Raw genomic sequence first — 11,717 nt, forward strand, 5'->3', positions numbered from 1 at the left:
AACTGTTATCATGATAGCTAGCTAGCTAGCTACCTTTAAAAAAAATCACTTTTGGCTAGTAATTTAACGTTAGCTCTTATAACGTTAATTATCCCCCGTAGTAATTCTAGATAGTATACTAGAAGGCGAATCAACATTAAAACGAGCTGACAACATGTTATATTGTTCTCAAATGTTAATTAAACACATTTGCTGTACTTACCTTAATTCGTCCAACTATGACATACCGATGTAGTGCATGTACAAACGACCACTCTGGTCGTATAAGTTGGAGGACTTGTTGGTGTTTTGAGTTGCAGTTACAAAACCCAACTACACAACAAAATATTAGATAAGTGAGCAAACTGGACCAGACAGAATACAGAATTCTAGGGCAGAGTCTGCTGGTTTTGTTTACCCATAGCAACGGTTGCTATGCGTCGTAGGTTGAAAATGAGATCGTAGAGACAAGTAAAAAAAAAAAAAAAACAGGTAAAGAAAAAGTAGTTTTAAGCCTACAGCAAATATGCAGTCCTGTAACTCCAGTAATTATGTCATTTTAATGTATAGGGCCTACTTTAAAAAAAAAAAAAAAAAAGTCGTGGTAGCGAAGACAAGGGTTTCTGCCCCACGAAAATGCATGTTCACCGCACCAATGATTGTTCAGCATATGCGCCGCACGGTACTGCAAAATACAGATTTGTAACACAAAATCAATCGCCAAAAAACATATTTCCAGCGCAGGCAAACCGCTGGATGGCTAACCCCCTTTCCGTCAAAATACAAAGATGAGGGATTTGCATTCAAATCTATCGGATGACCCTCTACGGCGTCAAGCGAAGAAGAGGGGGCCCCCTAGACGTCGGCTTAGGACGTCAGGGCTAAATGACCAAACGGCAGCATGTGACGACAAGGTGTGAGACTGTGTTGCAATAGGTGTGCTCTCATACTATTACCCTACCACTCAGAGAAGCCTTTATATGATTCAGTGGAGAACATCCTGTTTGTCATCCTGGCTTCAATTTATCTGGTGTACCTCTTCAGGCCTCGAGTATGGACAGCTTGTTGTACTTCTTAGTTAACCTCATTCTTGTCACACCTCTCTGCAGTTCCGATAGCTGGCTAACTTCTTTCCACATTGCCTTGATTTTGGCCTCCAACCTCTTTCTCCATGGAGGATATTGCTTCTTATGAGCAATGTTCTTATAGCCTGAGCGTCTCAAAGATCACTGTTGATGTGGCGTATATCAGTTTATCGCTCTCAGTGATGGTCATAGTTGGGATTGTTCATAATACTGCATTCATGTTTTCTAGTAGACTTTCAGGAGGTCCCTAACTTAGTCTTGGTAACCAGCCTCGGAGGTTTCCGGTGTTCAGCTTACTCATGATCTTGATTCTCAGGTCAGCTGTCCAAGTTGTTACGGTGCAAAGCTTGATGATGGCTTTTGAGGTTTCCATATGTGTGTCATTCTTTTGGTTCTTCGTTTTCAGCTTTCGTCCATGAATGTCCTGTTCTAGTATAAGTCATTCTTGTAGCATTTCCCTGTAGTACCCAGACATTTTGCTAACATGGGAAACTCCCGAGTCTTTATCCAAAAAGGTTAAAAAAAAGTCAACTGGACTTGTAGAGTTTTTTTTTTTTTTTTCTTTTCTTTTCTAGAACTGAAGAAGCTTCTCGGATGAGTGGTGAAATGTCTTCTCAAAAAACTCTACAAGTCAAGTTGCCTTTTTTGAACCTTTTTGGATATACCATGACCTGGATGACTGAGAACCTTCACAGACATCCCGAGTCTTTGTAACTTATATATAATGTATTTGCTAAATCTGTTATCAGTATTGGTCTTTACTTTGGGATGACTGTGGAGAGGTGACATGTGACATATCATCTCCAATTTTTGTGAAAGCTGCAAATTCACAAGTACCAACATACCTCAGCCTTAAGTGGAATCTACAACTACATTTCAACAAACACCACACCTTAATTGATCCGAGGTAGTTAATTGGTAGACAGGCTATGAGGAGAATAGATGGAGGGATGAGGGTGGTGGAGGGGATGGATGAAAAACGCAGAAGGGAAGGGACGAGAACAGAGATAGATGACACAAAGGAATGCAGGGAGTGAGACACAATGTGGGGGAATGTCTCAGGAAGCCTGGGCTCCTTGTCCCCAAAAGAGTTTCAGTTCTATTCTATTCAAGTTAATTCATCAAGGGTCAATAACAATTCTAATCGTCTCAATACACCTTTTAGAACCCAGACCCTGAATTCCCCTAGAGCAAGCACTAAGTTGTCAGTGGCGCCAATAACAGGAAGAAACCTTGATCAGAACCTGGCTCATATGGGGAATCCATCTGCATGATGGATGAATGGCCAAGTCTGTGAAGAGAAGTAGCTGGTTATATACAAGAACATAATGTGGCTGTGCTTTGCTTGGCTGGAAGCGGTGGATGCAGAATGAATTGGAAAAGATTGAGATGCACTTGAAAGAATACCTGCCGGGCTGAAATTCAGTCTTCTGTTGAAAGTGAACATTTAAAGCCAAGTGAGCTTTGGTTAATACGTTGATGTGAAATGGGAAATAAAGACTGACAAGATACAGTTTGATATAGAGGAAATTAAGCTGCTTATGTGGGTGACTGATGTTCTAAGGCAGTGTTTTTCAACCTTTTTTGAGCCAAGGTACATTTTTTTCTTTGAAGAAAATCACAAGGCACACCACCAACCAAAAATGTTAAAAAAAATTAACTCTGTAGCCTATATTAACAATATAAAGTCATTCTTGTCAAAGTGTCTTGAATAGGAATCAAATAAACACAAAGAAAAAAGTCATATATATATATACACTATATTACCAAAAGTATTCGCTCACCTGCCTTTACTCATTCTATGAACTGAAGTGCCATCCCATTCCTAACTCATAGAATTCAATATGATGTCGGTCCACCTTTTGCAGCTATTACAGCTTCAACTCTTCTGGGAAGACTGTCCACAAGGTTGAGGAGAGTGTTTATAGGAATTTTTGACCATTCTTCCAAAAGCGCATTGGTGAGGTCACACACTGATGTTGGTCGAGAAGGCCTGGCTCTCAGTCTCCGCTCTAATTCATCCCAAAGGTGTTCTATCGGGTTCAGGTCAGGACTCTGTGCAGGCCAGTCAAGTTCATCCACACCAGACTCTGTCATCCACGTCTTTATGGACCTTGCTTTGTGCACTGGTGCACAGTCATGTTGGAAGAGGAAGGGGCCCGCTCCAAACTGTTCCCACAAGGTTGGGAGCATGGAATTGTCCAAAATGTTTTGGTATCCTGAAGCATTCAATGTTCCTTTCACTGGAACTAAGGGGCCAAGCCCAGCTCCTGAAAAACAACCCCATACCATAATTCCTCCTCCACCAAATTTCACAGTTGGCACAATGCAATCTGAAATGTACCGTTCTCCTGGCAACCTCCAAACCCAGACTCGTCCATCAGATTGCCAGATGGTAAAGCGTGATTCATCACTCCAGAGAACGCGTCTCCACTGCTCTAGAGGCCAGTGGCGGCGTGCTTTACACCATTGCATCCGACGCCTTGCATTGCACTTGGTGATGTGTGGCTTGGCTGCAGCTGCTCGGCCATGGAAACCCATTCCATGAAGCTCTCTGCGTACTGTACTTGGGCTAATCTGAAGGTCACATGAAGTTTGTAGCTCTGTAGCAATTGACTGTGCAGAAAGTCGGCGACCTCTTTGCACTATGCGCTTCAGCATCCGCTGACCCCTCTCCGTCACTTTACGTGGCCTACCACTTCGTGGCTGAGTTGCTGTTTTTCCCAAACGCTTCCATTTTGTTATAATAGAGCTGACAGTTGACTGTGGAATATTTAGGAGCGAGGAAATTTCACGACTGGATTTGTTGCACAAGTGGCATCCTATGACAGTTCCACGCTGGAATTCACTGAGCTCCTGAGAGCGGCCCATTCTTTCACAAATGTCTTGTTTCACAGTCTGCATGCCTGAGTGCTTGAATTTATACACCTGGGGCCAGGCCAAGTGATTAGAACACCTGATTCTGATCATTTGAATGGGTGAGCGAATACTTTTGGTAATATAGTGTATATACACACAGACACTTGACAATGGCATATTATTTGCAGATAATAATTTGTTTTCAAAAAATATTTTTTAGATCAATTAGGTGAAAATGGATAATTTCCGACGGCACACCTGACGATCTTTCACGGCCAGTGTTGGGCAAGTTACTTCAAAAACGTAATACATTATGTGTTACTTGTTACTGTCATTTCAAAGAAATTTGTTACATTATAATATTACTGTCTCTGAATTGTAATGCATTACACTACTACTGCATCACTTTTAAGTTACTTTCACCACAATAACTGCAAATATATATATATACTAGGGATGTCCGATAATATCGGCCCTCCAATATTATCGGCCGATATTGAGTTAAAAATGTAACGTCGGGAATTATCGGTATCGGGTTTTCATAACCGATGTTTGTTCTGTAGGCTTCAGCATTTCCGAGTCTGCATGAACGCAGCATGGGACGTTTACAGGCGCGTGCTTGATGATGTATAACAACAACAACATGCTGGACTCGTAGGTTGCTAACCGTGGCTAACAAGCTTGCTCGCCCGGTGCTTGAGATGTCCGTGGTTTGGAAGTATTTTCAAGTGTCACCTACTAACAGTAAATTTGCGATTTGCAATGACTGCAAAGCGTTGGTTATGAGAGGAGGAAACAAGGCGTCTTCCTTTAATACATCAAATTTGATCACCCACCTCAAGAAGAATCATGCGGAGTTATACGCTACATTTGTGCAGCAAAGTGATGAAAAGAAGCAACAGCCGACACCGAGAAAAACCACACAGATGTCGCTTAAAGACTGGACTGAAGATATGCATCTTGCTTGTTTTGATATTGTCTGTAGTGTTGTTTAAGGCAAAAATTTCTCTCTAAAAACACAAAAAAATAAATGAATGGCACTTTTTTGGCACTTTTTTCAATAACTTATTTTGCACAGACAGTGTTTACATTTGAACAGCCATGTTGCATTTAAGTATGCATCCAGTGGGGCATCACAATAAAATTAGGCATAATGTGTTAATTCCATAATAGGTGATATGTTATGTTGTTACCTAACAATTTTGGTGTAAAAAGACTGCATATATCGGTATCGGGTGATATCGGTATCGGAAATTAAGAGTTGGACAATATCGGAATATCAGATATCGGCAGAAAAGCCAATATCGAGCATCCCTAATATATACTTATTCTAAATGTATCTTAGGCTTAAGGCTAACAACAGAAAAATGTAATAGGTGCAGTTTAAAAAATAAAGAAATTGCATTTAAATGAGAAGATGAGGTAGGAACAATAAGTGCAAAAAAAAAATTAAGGTCAATAAACGTCAAAAAAGCAACCCCTAGCAAGCTAACCTCCTGACTACCAGGAAAAAAATATTATCTCACAATTTTTTTTAATTCCCCAATCTTTGTAAGGTAATTAGAATGCTGAAAAAAAATCAAATAAAATAAGTTTTTATTTTTAAGATTTCATATAACTGATGGACGACATTTTCCTTAACGAGAAAGAGAAAGGTACCAAAGCCCCACCCATCACTGCAAAAGCTGTAAATGTCCTCTGTAGATAGGCAGTATTAGACTTAAACCTTGGCTTTAACATCAACACGTATGCACAAACCAAAAGCTTAATATAACCTGTGGACAGTGGTGTGTGTGCGCTGCGTGCGTGGGGGACGGAGGGGTAAACGAGAGACGTGGATCATACCATTGGGGGGGGGGGGGGGGGGGGATTATTTTTAAACCACATACTTTCTTCGAAACCCTTTTAAAATAAAACAACCATTTTTTTTTTCAACTCTTATTTTTAGGGGCTAGACACGCCTATGGGCGCAGTGATGGCTCGTAATGCAATGGAACAATCATAGCCAGAATTTAGTTAAAAACAGACCTTTAACTGCTTTGTCTCCGCTTTCGTCCTCAGTTTGCTTTCTTTTCACTAACTTAATGTTAGCGTGGCACCGCTCTAAATGTTTCGTTGGATTACTCGTGCTATTTCGCGACGTAGATAGAACTTTTGGTTTCGCACATAAAGAGCACTTACTATGCTCCTCATATCTTTGTCTCTAACAAACTGAAAATAATGAGAGTATGTCCATCTCGAAAATGTACTGTCCGACGTCGAGCCTGCTTCAGCCCTACATGAAGAAATGTTTCTTTTCTCCTCTGCTGATCTCGCGGTGTTATTGGCGATAGTATAAAAAAAAAAAAAACACCACTTAATTTCGGGTTAAAATGCATTGTAATGCGAGTTACTGACCTTTGTACCGAGTAAAATATTACCCTTTTTTTTTTTTTACATTACATTACATACATTACAGTAATTATATTACTTTTGTAACGAGTTACTCCCAACACTGCTCACATTAGTGTGCCATGGCACAATGGTTCAAAAACACTGTTTTAATGTTGCATGCAAGTTGATTTCTTGAACTTTCTTGAGTTTCCACAGAGACCTACTATAATCACAATTGAGGTCACCCTCACCTCTAAATACAATTTAAATTTATCTGATTTTACCTTTATTCAGACAAAAAACAACATAAAAAACATAGAAAATACTCATATTTCACTTGTTTTTTTGTCTTACATCACAAAACACATGTGTTACAGGTATGCAGGTTTCTGTCAGTTATATAGACATGGTTAGAATCAATAAAGTTGAAGGTTATATGCATTTATTAGGGGACAAATCACTCTCTTTAAGCTGTTACTCTGGTTACATGTATCAGAGCTGCACAAGTTTACAGACAGTTACTAATTCAAAAAACATCTTAAAGTTGAGTGTGTGTATCCACAACATTTCTTTCTGGGACAGTTCCTTGAGATGATCTCCACTTGTAATAGGCATCCTGGCTTGATGTTGTCATTACTCATAGACGCATAATCAATGGGAAATATGCCAAGATGAAATAGATATACACATGTGGACAAAATGTTGTTGGAAAATTGTTCTCAGTAGATTAGAAAGAAAATTAGAGACAAGTCAGAGGCATGTCAAAGGTAAAGGCTATAAGACCATCTCCATCATCCAAGCAGCTTCACGTTCCTGTTGCACATATTTTTCAAAAGTTTAACGTCCTCAGGACTGTAGCCCCAAGAGACAAATTGATGATGAGTTGAAGAGAAGGATAACAAGAATGTTAACCAAAGAGCCCAGAACAACTTCCAAAGAGATTATCGGGGAACTCTAAGGGACTGTCCACACGGAAACGCTTTTTGGTCTAAACGCAGATGTTTTACATCGTTTTGGCCGATTGTCCACACGAATCCTGTAAACGCATTGCCCTTAAACGCACTTTTCTGAAACCGGGTCCCAGGGTGGAAAAATTCGCAAACGCACCTCTTGCGTTTCGGTGTAGACGTCGAAAATGGAGAAAAACGCATACGGGCGTTTCGATGATGTCATCGCCACACCCCTCGAGCAGCCTTCCACCTCTTATATCCTGCGAGACGTCTCATAACAACATCACCAACAATGGCGGACTATACACGCCTATGGGCTATTTTATTCCTTATTATTCTTCCATAATTCTTGTACTTTCGTTTAGTTTAGCTGCACAGTTATATATAGCCTTTTTATTTAAATTGTTTATTTCGTTTTTCCATACTTTTACTGAGTTTTTCATCTGGAGACGGGGACGCTGGCGAGACTGACGCCGCTCCGTCTGGCTTGTTTTTGTTTGGGTTTTTCATTTTTTTTCCCGCAATTTAAGTTTAATTTTTTATCCTGACATTGCTGTAATTTTCTTGCACTTTACCCCATCGTGGGTTTTATTTTTTTGGAGGACTAAGTTTACTGGCCTGGACTGAGTTGAAGGCTGACATTACTCACTGCTGATAAGTGCGCTGCGCTCCACTGTTACTGAGCTGGTGGTTTTTGGACTTTTGGCTACACAGCGTCTCTCTTTCCATCCTGTCGGCGAGTTTGTTTTTTGACCAGCTGCTAGGTCAGTCGGTTGACTACCTTCCAGGGAGATCGAGGCTTTGTGCTGTGTTCGTGCTTCCATTTTCCACAGTGTTTGTCTTGTAACGTTAACGTTACATGGGCAGATTTGTCTACACCGCCGAACAACTCCGACAGCATGTCTACACCGCCGAGCAACTCCGACAGCATGCCATCACTTCCATCGATGAAGATGTGCTCCACATTTGCTTCGGAGGAAGCGCTATATGCATAGAGGGTGTCGTCGCTCTCTCACCATCCATCATCGAGCGACGGAGGATGCCATCCCGACTCTGCAGTCTCGGTGCGGCTCTCCTGGACGGTCCACTCCTGTTTGCAACTCTGCATACCACACTGTGGACTCCGGTGGGGAGGCAAATCCCTGCCAGATGCGTGGAGTGGATTTTAATGTTTTGCGCTCTGTACAGAGATTCACCCCACAGTCACTGGTCAAATTCGAACTTTTTAACACTCAATCTATCAACAATAAATCCACACTGATTGAAGAACACATCAGGGAGAAAGGACTTGACTTCATGTGTCTGACAGAAACCTGGCACCAACCCGAGGTTTACTCTGCCCTAAATGAAGCCTGTCCCCCCGGCTACAGTTACTTGGAGGCAGCTCGCAGCACTGGCCGCGGTGGTGGCCTAGCTGTCATTTACCGACAGGACCTGGAGTTATCCCCCATCTCGCTGCCTACAACATCTTCCTGTGAATGTCTTGCATTTAAATGTAAGCCCCCCTTTCCCATGACTGTTCTCCTTATCTATCGACCCCCAAAACCAAATTCTGCCTTCATCCCAGAAATGTCTGATCTCCTCACAACACTCTGTACTACCTCTGCCAATACCATAATCCTGGGTGATGTAAACATTCATGTCGACACCCCCTCATGTCGTCCAGCTGCTGATTTTCTTCAATTGCTAGACTCCATCAACCTACAACAACATGTTGATGTCCCCACACATTGCAGGGGACACACACTTGATCTGGTCATCTCTAACTCCGCCCCCATCAGCAACCTACAGGTCTACGATCTTGGGGTTTCAGATCACAAAGTCGTGTCAATGGAGCTGCCTTTCCCCCCCACCCACACCAAACCAAAGCGACAGATCCATTTCAGAAAAATGAAAAACATTAATGCGGATGCCCTGGCCCTGGACCTTCAACTTCTCTCCTCTGGCTCTACTGACTTCCTTTCTGTTGATGACTCTGTGGACTTCTACAACCAGTCCCTGAGTAATCTCCTGGACCTCCACGCCCCCTTAACATCCAGGACAGTCTCATTCTCGCGCTCAGCACCCTGGTACACCTGTGAGCTGCGAAAGATGAAGGCGGCTGGGCGTGTCCTTGAGCGACGGCTCAAGGCCTCTGGATTGACTGTCCACAAACAGGCATACAGGGAACATAGGAGGGCGTATGCAGAAGCTCTGAGGGATGCACGTTCCAGGTTCTATTCCAACATCATCAACAACAGCCCCGGTGACTCCAAAGAACTTTTTTTCAACAATAAATCACCTTCTTAAACCCCCCTCACCCTCCCACTCTGAGACCACAGAAGAGAGGTGCAACATGCACATCACTTTCTTTAAACAAAAAGTTAACACCATCCGCTCTCACCTCTCCACCACTGCGGCCCTGCCCCTCCCAACTGCTGAACCACCGCTTGAGATTGTCCAGCCGCTCTGCACTTTCTCTGATGCCACACAGGAGGAAGTAGAGGACATCATGAAAAAAATGAAGCCGTCCACCTGTGCCCTTGACCCTTTCCCTTCAGCCATGCTGAAGGCAAATATCTCTGCCATCTCTCCATTCATCACCAAGATCATTAACTACTCCCTCCTGGCCGGCCATATCCCATCTGCATTAAAAACTGCGGTCATCAGACCTCTACTGAAAAAACCCACCCTAGATCCAGAAGTTCTCTCCAACTACAGGCCCATTTCCAATCTTCCATTCCTATCAAAGGTTCTGGAAAAAATAGTTGCAGCACAACTCCATGATCACCTCAGACTCAATAACCTGTATGAGAAGTTTCAGTCTGGTTTTCGCCCTGGCCATAGCACAGAAACAGCCTTGGTCAGGGTCACCAACGACCTCCTGATGGCAGCAGATACTGGTTCCCCATCACTACTCATCCTCCTGGACCTCACAGCTGCCTTTGATACAGTAGACCACAATAGCCTTCTCCACCGCCTGCAATGCACCATTGGACTCTCAGAAAATGTTCACAACTGGTTCACCTCTTACCTGACCGACAGAACTGAGTATGTCGCCCTGGGCAAAGCCAAGTCACACACCCACAACGTCACCTGCGGTGTTCCTCAGGGCTCTGTGCTGGGCCCCACCCTCTTTTCTCTCTACATGCTTCCCCTTGGCAATATTATTAGCAGACATGGCATAACATTTCACTGCTATGCGGACGACACGCAGCTCTACCTCAGGACAACCCCCACTTCTTCTGCTCCCCTACCAACTTCCACATTGACCACCTGCCTGGAGGAGATAGAGGCGTGGATGAGGTTCAATTTTCTTCAGCTAAACAGTTCCAAAACGGAGGCCATCCTGGTTGGCACACCACATCTGCTCCGCTTTTCTACCATCACCAATATCACTTTCTCTGGCCAAACCATCTCCCTCTCCACATCTGTCACCAACTTGGGTGTTAAAATGGACCCACAACTCACCTTTGACACCCACATCAAACACCTCTGTAAGACAGCTTTTTACCACCTCAAGAACATCGCCAAACTCCGTCCAACACTCACCCTAGCAGATGCAGAGAAGCTCGTCCATGCCTTTGTCTCCTCCAGGCTGGACTACTGTAATGCACTCCTCATTGGGATCTCTGGCAAGAGCATCCAGAGACTCCAGTACATTCAGAACAGCGCTGCCAGGATCCTGATGAGGGTACGCAAGCATGACCACATCACCCCCATTCTGAAATCCCTTCACTGGCTCCCTGTCCCACTCAGGATTGAGTACAAAGCCTCCCTCCTCACTCACCAGTGTATTCATGGACATGCCCCCCTTTACCTACAGGAACTCCTTACCCCCCACACTTCCTCATGCACCCGGTCTGCAACCTCAAACACCCTTCAAACCCCCAGAACCAAGCTCTGCAGCATGGGTGATAGGGCCTTTGCTTCTGCTGCCCCCAGGCTTTGGAACGCCCTCCCTGACCACCTGAGGGCCCCACAGACTACAGATACTTTTAAAAAGGACTTAAAAACATATCTTTTTAAAAAAGCCTACAACTAAATTGTATTTTTTTCTTTCTTCTATTTTTATTTTTTAACCTTAATTTAAAATTTTTGACCCTGGATTAATTAACTTACATTATTTTTAAACTGTTTGCCCTGTAGCACTTTGAGATTGCTTTAAATGTAAAGTGCAATACAAATAAGGGGCACTTTACACGGAAACGATTGGAGGTGAAAAGCGCAAAACATTTTATCGGATGTCCTATATCGTTTAGATGGTGACGGCGTTTTTGGGGGTTGAAAACGCAAAAAAGTGAAACCACCCTCCAGAGTGGAAATCTTAAAAACGCTCCACCCTCGCGTCACCGTGCAAAGGGTGAATAACGCAAAACTGCGTTTCTCCTCGAATAGAAATGACGTGACAAGCATGCGACAGGACCGGAAAAACAAGTAAACAACATGTCGAACTCCGCGATGGAGGTTCAACAGGCCCTAGCCGCAATAA

This window comes from Chelon labrosus (genome assembly GCF_963514085.1).
Source record: "Chelon labrosus genome assembly, chromosome: 9".
Lineage (NCBI taxonomy): Eukaryota > Metazoa > Chordata > Actinopteri > Mugiliformes > Mugilidae > Chelon > Chelon labrosus.